Source organism: Lynx canadensis, chromosome B1, assembly GCF_007474595.2.
Source record: "Lynx canadensis isolate LIC74 chromosome B1, mLynCan4.pri.v2, whole genome shotgun sequence".
Taxonomy (NCBI): domain Eukaryota; kingdom Metazoa; phylum Chordata; class Mammalia; order Carnivora; family Felidae; genus Lynx; species Lynx canadensis.
The window spans coordinates 87,258,059-87,270,423 of NC_044306.2; the positions used below are offsets into that span (position 1 = coordinate 87,258,059).

The 12,365-nt window shown below is 41.5% G+C and overlaps 1 pseudogene; it reads right to left on the minus strand.

Moving 5' to 3' along the window:
• Window positions 1-4,226: 4,226 nt before the first annotated feature.
• Window positions 4,227-4,903, minus strand: LOC115513003 (annotated as a pseudogene).
• Between the last annotated feature and the right edge of the window lie 7,462 nt (window positions 4,904-12,365).

Consider the following 12,365-nt stretch of genomic DNA (forward strand, 5'->3'; position numbering starts at 1 on the left):
CCTGCTTTCTTGATCTATGATTACTGTTTCTTGACTGCACTATCTTAGAAGTACCCAGAATGACCTGTACCAATGACAAATATTAGTTAATACTACCAAATGCCTGTCCCATTTTTAAATTAATGAGCTGGCACTGCAGCTTATAGTGGATCTCTTGTGTGTTTGATTCTCCTCAAATTGTCATCTTTCCTCCAGATAATAGCATTATCAAGGATCATTTCATCCAATTGTATAACCTGGCAATTACCCTTACCAGATTGGTAAATAAAAATGCAAGTGCTCAGTTAAATCTGAGTTTCAGATAAATTAAAAATACTTTTTTTAGCATAAGTATGTCTCGTGTAATATTTGGGAATACTTATACCACAAAATTATTTAGTTTTTCCCTTTGAAATTCAAATTTAACCAGGCATTTTCTCTTTTATCTGGCAGCCCTACTTTCTCAGAATCTCTCAAAGTAGCACAGACTGCTATTTGAGCTCCAGAATACTCTCTCTCTTTCTCCCATTTTGCTTCCCAGCTTTACAACATTTCTCAGTCTCCCTTGGAGTTAGATAGAGCCAGGTGACTACGTTTTCTAAAGGAATACAAGCAGGGCATGATACATGCTACTTCTGAGCCTGATCTATAAAATATCCCACGCACATTCCTTTATCTTCTTTCTTTCTTCCTCTCAGGGGCTATATTGGCCTTTCCAGTGATGGCCAGAGTGGCTTGGGAAGCAATGTATTAAAAATGGTTGAGACTCAGTCAGCCTGGGTCCCTGAATGACTATGTGAACCAGAGCCCTCACCAACTTGGGATCTCTGCCCCTGAATATTATTTGGAAAAAAAAAAAAAAGTTTGGTTTTGAACCACTAAGTTTTAAAATCCATTCGTTAGTGCAGTTTGCCTTACCCTAACACATGCAAATTATTTTAACCATTTTACTCAAATCTAACAAGGCCTTCTACTCTGTTGTGTGCTGGGGCTGGCTTGCACTGACTAATAAGGGCCAATTGTAAGCACCTCTTTTGTTTCTTACTGTTTATTTTAAGTTTACTTATTTTGAAAGAGGGAGAGGGAACACATGCACGCGTGCGTGGGATGGGGGGAGAGGCAGAGAGACAGGGAGAGATAGCATTCCAAACAGGCCTCCATGCCGCCAGAGTAGCCTGATGTGGGGCTCGATCTCAAGAACCTCAAGCTCATGACCTGAGCCGAAATCAAGAGTCAGACAGATGTTAAACCGACTGAGCCACCCAGGCGCCCCGTGAGCATCTCTTTTCAAACCCTGTTCAGTAACATCACATTGGCAGCTTGAAAATAGCCATGGTGGGAATATTTATCCTGGGAAATGGGCAGATGTTACAAAATCAGGTCTTCCCCCACCCCCAGATGTTTGTTAAACATTTACCACACACCACTGCCCTTACTTCACTGTATTTCACTAGTTCAGGCACTTAACAGCTTATACTTGGCGTATTTCATTACCTCCTGAACGGTTTCCTTGCCTTTGCATTTACCTAAAAATCCCTTTTATATTTCCTTGATGACTTCAGGATTAGTTCAAATTCTTTAAACTTCTCACAGTCCAGTGTCTTCAAAATTTGCCTCCATTTTTAAGTGTGCAGTTCTGAGTTTTGACAAATGTATACACTTCTGTAATCACCAACACAATAAAGATGAGAACATTACTAATCCCCTGAAAAGTTCCCTTGTGCTCCTTCCTAGTAAATCCTTACTCCCAAATCCTGACTTCAGGCAACCACTGATCTCTTGTATATTGTTATATTTTCATTTTGCTTTTTCTAGAGTTTTATATAAATGAAATATACACTATATATTCTTCAGCATACTGCTTTTGTGATTCATCCATGTTGTTGTGGGTGTCTCTTTTTAAAGAAATTTTTTAAAGTATTTATTTTGAGAGAGAATGAGCATGAGTGGGGGAGTTGCAGAGAGGGAGACAGAGAGAATTCCAAGGGGTCTCTGTGCCATCAACATAGAGCCCGATGTGAGGCTCAAACTCACCAACCATGAGATCATGACCTGAGCCAAAATCAAGAGTTGGACGCTTAACCAACCGAGCCACCCAGGTGCCCCAACTCTTTTTTTTTAATGTTTATTTATTTTTGAGAGAGAGACAGAGAGAGAGAGAGAGAGAGAGAGAGAGAGCACGAGTAGGGAAGGGGCAGAGACAGAGAGGGAAGCACAGAATCCGAAGCAGGTTCCGGGTTCTGAGTTGTCAGTGCAGAGCCCGATGTGGGGCTCAAACTCTGGAACTGTGAGATCATGACCTGAGCTGAAGTTGGATGCTTAATCAAGTGAGCCACCCAGGTGCCCCCTCTCTTTCTCTCTCTTTTTCTTAATGTTTATTTTTTTTATTCTTGAGAGACAAAGAGAGAGAAAGAGAGAGAGAGAGCACAAGTAGGGGAGGGGCAGAGAGAGAGAATCTGAATCTGAAGCAGGCTCCAAGGTATGAGCTGTTTGTTAGGGTCTGATGCAGGGCTCGAACCCACAAATTGTAACATCGTGACCTGAACTGAAGTCAGCCACTTAACTTGCTGAGCCACCCAGGTGCCCTGTTGTGTGTCTCTTTAGTTCCCCTCATGTTATTACTGGAAAGTATTCCATATATACTACAGTTTGTTTATTCACTCACCTGTTATTGGACATTTGAATTGTGTCCAGCTTTGGCTTTTAAGAATAAAGTCCTTTTGGAGCTCCTGGATGGCTCAGTTGATTAAGTGTCCAACTCTTGGTTTCAGCTCAGGTCATGATCTCATGGTTTGTGAGTTTGATCCCTGCATCAGGCTCTGTACTGGTAGCTTGGAGCCTGCTTGGAATTCTCTCTCTCTCTACCCCCCCTCTCTCTGCCTCTCCCCTGCTCACATTGTATCTGTCTCTCTCAAACAAACTTAAAAAAAAAAAAAAAAGAACCAAGTCCTTTGGACATTCATGTGCTAGTCTTTGTGTGAACTTGGATAAATGCCTAGGAGTACAGTTGCTGGATTGTGTGGTAAATGTACATTCATAAAAAAGATAAATTCTTTTTCAAGTGGCTCTTACCCAGGAAGACAATCTCGTTCTGAGAAGATAAATTAGAGGTTTGTTTTTAAAGTAAGATTATTTTCTCTTTTTGTGGTAATACATATATACAACCTCCCTTTAAGACATTTAATCATTCAAACAACAGAAGAACAGCCTCACTTGTGACTCTTCCTTCCCTTCCAGATAACTTTTTTTTTTTTTTTTTAGTTTTTATTTATTTATTTTGAGAGAGAGTGAAGGCCCAAGTTGGGGGAGGGGCAGAGAGAGAGAGAGAGAGAGAGAGAGAGAGAGAGAGGCAGCAAGAGAAACGGGGAGTGAGGATCCCAAGCAGGCTCCACACTGCGAGCGCAGAGCCAGAAGTGGGGCTCCATCCCACAAACCTATGAGGTCATGACCCGAGTGGAAACCGAGTCGGATGTTTAAGTGGCTGAGCCACCCAGGTGTCCCTCTCCCAGGTAACTGTTACTCAGTTTCCTTGGAAGGAGCCTGCCCAAGGCACCTGGGCATCTGCCCAAGTGCCTGGGCCAGCAGGACAGAAGGAACAGGAGGTGCCTCAGCAGCACTGAGCAATTGGGTCCCTTTCTCAATGGCTCCTGGTCTTGCTAGCTATGAAAGGATTACTTTTCACTTTTGCAGAATAATTATAAAGAAGGACTGGTTATTAAGAAACAGGTATGCTTTTCCCAAGAATACACAGTGTTTGAGAAACATAGGCAGATTCTTTCTTCTGGTGCTCATTTTTTAAGACCCCATTTGAGCCACAGCCCTCTAGGTACTTCTTAAAAAGAAGTTTAAGTTTCTTTGTGAGTGTGCATGTGTTCCAACACATTTTATTTACAAAAATAGGCAGCAGGCCAGATTGGGCCCAAGGACTGTAATTTGCCAACCACTGCCCTCCATGACCACTGAGTAGATGACCTGGCTCCCTGGGGGACTATGGTCCGTTCTGCTCCTCCGTGAGATGGAAACCTCTAAGGTCTGGTGCTTTGCTGAGTTGTACGTGTGTGCAGCACAGGATACTGCGTATGGGAGTTTCTGACCAAGTGATGGCTGCAGAGGCCACCATGTAAGGGCCCCACCGGGACAGGTTGATCCTCCTTCTTCATAAGAAACTGGTTGATTCCAGATCAGGCCCAACCCTCCCACCCGCATACACACATGGGCCCTGGGTGGGTACTGTCCTCACTGGACACTCAAGAGCCCTTGTGCCGGGACCTGCCCACCAGCCCCTCTCTGGTGATGGCCTGGTTGTAGCTCTTCTGGGAGTCCAGCGCTTCTTCCACCCCCACCTCCAGGTTGTCTTGGGTGATGAAATGTTTTTGCCTCCTCCTGCAGCTGCAGCACTTCCTGCTCCTTGAGCTGCAGGGCCGCCGTCTGCTGCACCTGCCGCTGCTTCTGCTCAGGCCCCTCCTGCCGCAGCCTCGCCAATCGCTCAGCCCGAGCAACAGCTGGTTCTCCGCCTGGTTCCAGGCCCTCAGGTCGCGGTGCTCAGCGGTATCCCGCAGCACCTTGCGCTCTGCCGGGACAGCGCCCGGGCCTCGTGCACCTTCTTCTGCATCTCGGAAGCGAAGCGAACTCCAGCCCGGGCGGAGACGCGCTCAGAGTCGGCGCCCTCTGGGCGAGACCGCTTCGACACACCACCCACGGGGCCGACGGCAGCCTCTTCCCTGTCACACACACCTGAGGGCGCGCACCGTCTGGCGGGACTCAACGGGATCCACCACGGGCGGGTCGCCACGCACCCACCCTTGCACTTGGCCGGCGGGTCCTGGCGGGTCTTGTGGCCGCGCATGGGCAGCAGCAGCGGGGCTCGGAGGCCCGCCCAGGGGCCCCGCACCCAGGCCTCCAAGAAGCTTACGTTTTGTAACATGTCTGTGCTCCAGTCATGTCTTCCCGAAGATACACCCTAAGTGGAGATTTAGCAAGCACCTGATCTTTTCTTAAGCTTTTTTTTTTTTTTAATGTTAATTTATTCTTGAGAGAAGGGGAGCGACAGAGCATGAGCAGGGGAGGGGCAGAGCGAGAGAGCGACACAGAATCCGAAGCAGGCTCCAGGCTCTGAGCTGTCGGCACAGAGCCCGATGGGGGGCTTGAACCCAGGAGCTGCGAGATCATGACCTGAGCTGAAGTCAGACGCTTAACCGACGAAGCCACCCAGGCGCTCCAAGCACCTGATCTTTTCAACACCTGGAAGATGTGGGTACTAGCCATTGGGCGTTCTCTTTTCAAACGGTAAATTTATCCCAATTTTATCTATTTTGGGGATGGGACCGAGACACTTTCTTAACTGTAGTTCTTAGCACATTGAGTATTTGCCTTTTTCTCTGAGAAGAAACTTCAGACTGTAAATTCTTGGTTTGCATGTTACTTCTTTCCCTACAACGTGGTATGCTTAGTTTCATGGCCACTATGATTTGGCGCAAAGGGTATAGGGATTTTTAAGCACTCATTCATTTGTCTACCCAACACACACTTTTACTGAGCATCCCTTACTGCAGGCAGTGCTAGGTGCTGGGTGCACAACAGTGAGTGAACAAGACAGACAACAGAGCCTTATGAAGTTTACATTCTAGTTCAGGGAAAAGACACAGATTAATAGGTCAGCGAAATCAATGGGACAATTACACAGTGTGGTCAATGCTATGAAGAAGGTAAGACCATGTGATAGAAAGTAACATTTGATTTGAGACTGAAGGATGACAATGAGCCCCCATGCGGGAAGAGCTGGGGCAGGGAACTGCCAGTGTAATGAATGGCCTTGGGGTGGGAAAATCAATGACTTTGAGGGACAGAAGGAGCCAGTGTGATGAGAGCCACATCACAACTGTCGAATAAAGAATTTCGATATTACTCTAAGAGCAATAGAAAGCCATCGGAGACTAAGCAACAAAGAAACAATATCTGATTGATGTTCTTAAATATAAAACACATTTAAAAACATAGCATATAAAACACAAAACATCTGGCTGGGTGGAGAAGGTGTTGTAAGGGGATATAGTATCAATGGAATCAGATTCTGTTGTTTCCCTAGTGACTTCCTAGCTGAAGGCAGCACCTTTTATGCAAACAGCAGGAGCAGGAAACTCCACTTTCTTTCTCTCTTCTCTTCTCTTCTCTTCTCTTCTCTTCTCTTCTCTTCTCTTCTCTTCTCTTCTCTTCTCTTCTCTTCTCTCTTCTCTTCTCTTCTCTTCTCTTCTCTTCTCTTCTCTTTTTTCTTCTTTCTTCTTCTTTCTTTCTTTCTTTCTTTCTTTCTTTCTTTCTTTCTTTCTTTCTTTAAGTTTACATCCAAATTAGTTAGCATATAGTGCAACAATGATTTCAGGAGTAGATTCCTTAATGCCCCTCACCCATTTAGCCCATCCCCCCTCCCACAACCCCTCCAGCAACCCTCTGTTTGTTCTCCATATTTAAGAGTCTCTTCTGTTTTGTCCCCCACACTGTTTTTATATTATGTTTGCTTCCCTTCCCTTATATTCATCTGTTTTGTATCTTAAATTCTTCATATGAGTGAAGTCATATGATAATTGTCTTTCTCTAATTTTGCTTAGCATAATACCCTCTAGTTCCATTCACATAGTTGCAAACAGCAAGATTTCATTTTTTTTTTTGATTGTTGAGTAATACTCCATTGTATATATATATACCACATCTTCTTTATCCATTCATCGTCGATGGACATTTGGGCTCTTTCCGTAGTTTGGCTATTGTTGATAGTGCTGCTATAAACATGGGGGTGCATGTGTCCCTTCAAAACAGCACACCTGTATCCCTTGGATAAATGCCTAGTAGTGCAATTGCTGGGTCGTAGGGTAGTTCTATTTTTAGTTTTTTGAGGAACCTCCATGCCGTTTTCCAGAATGGCTGCACCAGCTTGCATTCCCACCAACAATGCAAAAGAGATCCTCTTTCTCTGCATTCTCGCCAACATTTGTTGTTGCCTGAGTTGCTAATGTTAGCCATTCTGGCAGGTGTGAGGTGGTATCTCATTGTGGTTTTGATTTGTATTTCCCTGATGATGAGTGATGTTGAGCATTTTTTCATGTGTCGGTTGGCCATCTAGATGTCTTTTTGGGAGAAGTGTCTATTCATGTCTTTTGCCCATTTCTCCACTGGGTTATTTGTTGAGTGTTGAGTTTGATAAGTTCTTTATAGATTTTGGATACTAACCCTTTATCTGATATGTCATTTGTAAATATCTTCTCCCATTCTGTCGGTTGCCTTTTAGTTTTGCTGATTGTTTCCTTCGCTGTGCAGAAGTTTTTATTTTGATAAGGTTCCAGTAGTTCATTTCTGCTTTTGTTTCCCTTGCCTCTGGAAACGTGTTGAGTAAGAAGTTGCTGCGGCCAAGCTCAAAGAGGTTTCTGCCTGCTTTCTCCCCAAGGATTTTGGTGCTTCCTGTCTTAACATTTAGGTCTTTCATCCATTTAAGTTTATTTTTGTGTATGGGGTAAGAAAGTGGTTCATGTTCATTTTTCTGCATGTCGCTGTCCAGCTTTCCCAGCACCACTTGCAGAAGAGACTGTGTTTATTCCATTGGATATTCTTTCCTGCTCTGTCAAAGATTAGTTGGCCATACATATGTGGGTCCATTTCTGAGTTCTCTATTCTGTTCCATTGATCTGTTTTGTGCCAGTACCATACCGTCTTGATGATTACAGCTGTGTAATACAGCTTGAAGTCTGGAATTGTGATGCCTCCAGCTTCGGTTTTCTTTTTCAGGATTGCTTTGGCTATTCGGGGTCTTTTCTGGTTCCATACAAATTTTAGGATTGTTTGTTCTAGCTCTGTGAGGAATGCTAGTGTTATTTCGATAAGGATTGCTAGAAACTCTCCACTTTCAATTCCTCTCTTCATAACCACAGGAGTCTTTTCTTTCTGGATCCCAGCGTTATGGAAAAGCCCCGTGTATGTGTGAGGAGAGCGGAGAGGTGATAGGAAGACTCGGGCTTCAGGGCCCTAAGGGCTGGGAGAGGTCTTACCTCCTTCTCCAGACTTTTCTAGACTTTGACCGTGGTTTACTGGGCTAATGGGAAGTGCCGGTTAATGGGTGATGACTTAATGATCCGGCCACAGGACTGTGTCACAAGAACTGAGGAAATATCAGTTCATGGTATCAGTCCATGAAAATGACAGAGAATAGTGAAATATGAGCAAAATGCCAGATGAAATTACCAAAAAAAAAAAAAAAATCAGCAAGTAGCAGGAAGAAGACCTCTAAGTCTTCTGAACCAGAAAAGAAGCATAAACGGAACTTAAAAAGCCTTGTCATCCCAAAAGTTTGATATAGAATAACTGTCTTCTCTGAAGTAAATTTGCAGCAGTATCAGCAGTCTTTAGGATGAGAATATAATTTATTTATGTTTCTCTAATGTACCCTTGACTTCCTGTCCAATTTATTCATGACAAGACTTTCTATTTTATAAACCTCAAAATAAAGATAGATTTAATCTTTTAAGAAGCCCATGTTTCTTAGAGTATTGAAAAGAAAAGTGAGATATTAGACATGTTTTCTTTACTCATTTTTTTTTCCTTTTGAGGAGAGTACATTGAGAACCAATCCTTTCATTATAAAGTAATAAAGTAAAAATTTATATAAGTGTATATATAAATTCTTATATATGTGTATGTGTGTATAAGCATCACTGTCTTTGTGTCTGTGTCTGTATCTATCATCCCCAACTAGATTATATTTTAATTCTGATAAAATATACAGAATATAAAGTTTACTTTAGCCGCTTTTAAGTATACATTTCAGTGGCATTGAATATATTTGTATTGTTATGCAACCTTACCACCATCTATCCCCAACTGGGTTTTTATTATTATTTTTTTAATGAAGGAAATAAGAACAATTTTCAGTAAAATTATCACACTGCCATGGCATTTGGGACAGGTATTAAAGCTGGATCTTTTTTAAAAAATTTTTATAAATATATTTTTTATCACCACTCAACTTTTTTTTTTAGTGCTTATTTATTTTTTAGACAGAGAGAGTGTGTGTGGGAGGGGCAGACAGAAAGGGGAATAGAGGATCCGAAGTGGGCTCTGTGCTGATAGCAGAGAGCCTGATTTGGGGATCGAACTCAGGAACCAAGAGATTGTGACCTGAGCCAAAGTCAAATGCTTAACCTACTGACCCGCCCAGGTGCCCTGGGATCTTATTTTCCATATTCTTAAAATTAACCCTCCAGAGTGTCAGATAAAACCATTTATTTAAAACCTACATTGTCTAGGTGGCTCCTAAAGAAATACAAATGACAAGACAAATAACCATGAACACATCAACCTCATCAGTAATTAAAGAAGCAAGGCAATAACTACTACCAAAACAAAAAAAAAAAATCCTGATCCTTTTTCACATATCAGATTGGCAAAGAGGGGAAAAAAAAGAATGATAATATCCTGTGTTTCCAATGTGATGGTGGAAAAATGCATTTTTGTGGGATGTGGTTTGACCCTATGTATCAGAATTTTAAGTGAACACACCAGCCATCTTTCTCTTAGGACATAATTCTAAGGAGTTAATCACACAGATGTGGTAAGGTACATATGCACAAGGATGTTCACCACAGTGTTGTTTATAGAATTAAAACACTAGAAACACTTTAGTTTTTTGTCTAACTAAAGTATCAGATTGAGCTACGTAAATTATGATATATTTACACCACGAAAGGTCTTGTCATTATAAATGAACACACAGATCTACATTGATGTAGAAAGATTTATATCACATATGGCTGAATGAAAGAGATGGTTACAGATGGGCATGCATAGTATGATTCAATTTTTATAAAAATGTGTATTTAAATATACGTGTGTGTGTTTGTGTGTAGGTAGACAATGGATAGATATCTGAACAGTTCTTCACTACAGTGTTAACAGTCTAGATTGGTTAGATTTGCTTCCTATTTCTATTCTCTATTGTATGATTTTTTTTTTTTTTTACTACAAGTATGTTTTTAGTTTTACTATAAGAAAAAAACTCTTCCACTTTGGAATAAAATTAAATACATCATCAAGTTTAAAAATAAATGGAATAGGGGCGCCTGGGTGGCGCAGTCGGTTAAGCGTCCGACTTCAGCCAGGTCACGATCTCGCGGTCCGGGAGTTCGAGCCCCGCGTCGGGCTCTGGGCTGATGGCTTGGAGCCTGGAGCCTGTTTCCGATCCTGTGTCTCCCTCTCTCTCTGCCCCTCCCCCGTTCATGCTCTGTCTCTCTCTGTCCCAAAAATAAATAAACGTTGAAAAAAAAAATTAAAAAAAAATAAATGGAATAAAAGGAGAGGAATAAGTACAACTCTACAAACACACATTTGATAACGTAGATGGAACGACCATTCCTTAAAAAACACAAACGATCACAGTTCATCCAATCTGAAATAGATAATTTGAATACCTCTATAACTATTGAGGAAGTTAAATTCATAATGTAAGTATTTCCAAGAAAGAAATCTACAAACCTGGATAATTTCACTGGAGAATTCTACCAAACATTTAAAACGAATGAACACTGGGCACCTGGATGTCAGTCAGTTGAGGGTGGAGCCTGCTTGAGATTCTCTCTGTCTGCCCCTCTCTCCACTCACAAGCTCTCTCTCTCTCTCTCTAAAAAAAAATGAATAAAAATTTTATGCAATTTCTTTTTTTTTTAAGTACTTAATTTTGAGAGAGAGCAAGAGAGAAAGAGCTAGAGAATGTGCAAGAGTGCTTGCTCAAGTGGATGAAGGGTAGAGAGAGGGAGAGAGAGGGAACCACAAGCAGGCTCTGAGCTGTCAGCACAGAGCCCTACTTGGGGCTCAATCTCACAAATGGCGATGGTGAGATCAAGACCTGAGCTGAAATCAAGAGTTGGATGTTTAACTGACTGAGCTACCCAGGTGCCCCTCTTTTTTTTTTTTTTAATTTTATGCATTTTCTTTAGAAGAAGAGGAAACACTTCATGATTCATTTTGTGAAGCTAGTATTATCTTATACCAGAACCAGATAAAGACAGTACAAAAGAGAAAAGTATAGACCCATATCCCTAATGAATATAAATGCAAAGCTCTTTTTTTTTTCCAAAATTTTATTTAAATTCAAGTTGGTTAACATATAGTGTAATATTGGTTTCAGGAGTAGAATTTAGTGATTCATCACTTGCGTATAACATCCAGTGTTCATCACAACAAGTGCTTTCTTTAATACCCACTGCCCATTTAGCCCACCCCCCACCCACTTCCTTCCATCAACCCTCAGCTTGTTCTCTATCAGTAAGAGTCTCATGGTTTGCTTCTCTTTCTCTTTTTTTCCCTTCCCCTATGTTCATCTGTTTTGTTTCTTAAATTCCACATATGCGTGAAATAATATGGTATTTGTCTTTCTCTGACTGACTTATTTTGCTTAGCATAATACATTGTAGCTCCATCCATGTTGTTGCAAATGGCAAGATTTCATTCTTTTTGATGGCTAATATTCCATTGCATATATATATATATATATATATATATACACACACACATATATGCATATGTACATACATACCACATCTTCTTTATACATCCATCAGTCGATGAATGGGCTCTTTCCATAGTTTGGCTATTGTTGATAATGCTGCTATAACCATCGGGGTGCATGTGCTCTTTCAAATCTGTATTTTTTATCCTTTGGGTAAATACCTAGCACTGCAGCTGCTAGGTCATAGGGTAGTTCTATTTTTAACTTTTTGAGGAACCTCCATACTGTTTTCCAGAGTGCCTGCAGCAGTTTGCATTCCCACCAATATTGTAAGAGGGTTCCCCTTTCTCCACATCCTCACCAACACATGTTTCCTGTGCTACTAATCTTAGCTATTCTGACAAGTGTGAGGTGGTATCTCATCATGGTTTTTATTTGTATTTCCTCAATGATGAGTGATGTTGAGCATCTCTTCAGGTGTCTGTTATCCATCTGAATGTCCTCTTTGGAAAAACGTCTATTCATGTCTTCTGCCCGTTTCTTAACCAGATTATTTGTTTTTTGGGTATTGAGCTTGATAAGTTCTTTATAAATTTTGGGTGCTAACTCTTTATCCAATATGTCATTTGCAAATATCTTCTCTCGTTCTGTAGGTTGCCTTTTAGTCTTATTGATTGTTTCCTTCACTGTGCAGAGTATTTTTATCTTGATGAAGTCCCAATAGTTCATTTTTGCTTTTGTTTCCCTTGTCTCCAAAGATATGTCTAGTGAGAAGTTGCCATGGCAGAGGTCAAAGAGATTGCGGCCTGTGTTCTCCTCTACGATTTTGATGGTTTCCTATCTTACATTTAGGTCTTTCATCCATTTTTAATTTATTTTTGTGTATGGTGTAAAAACGTGG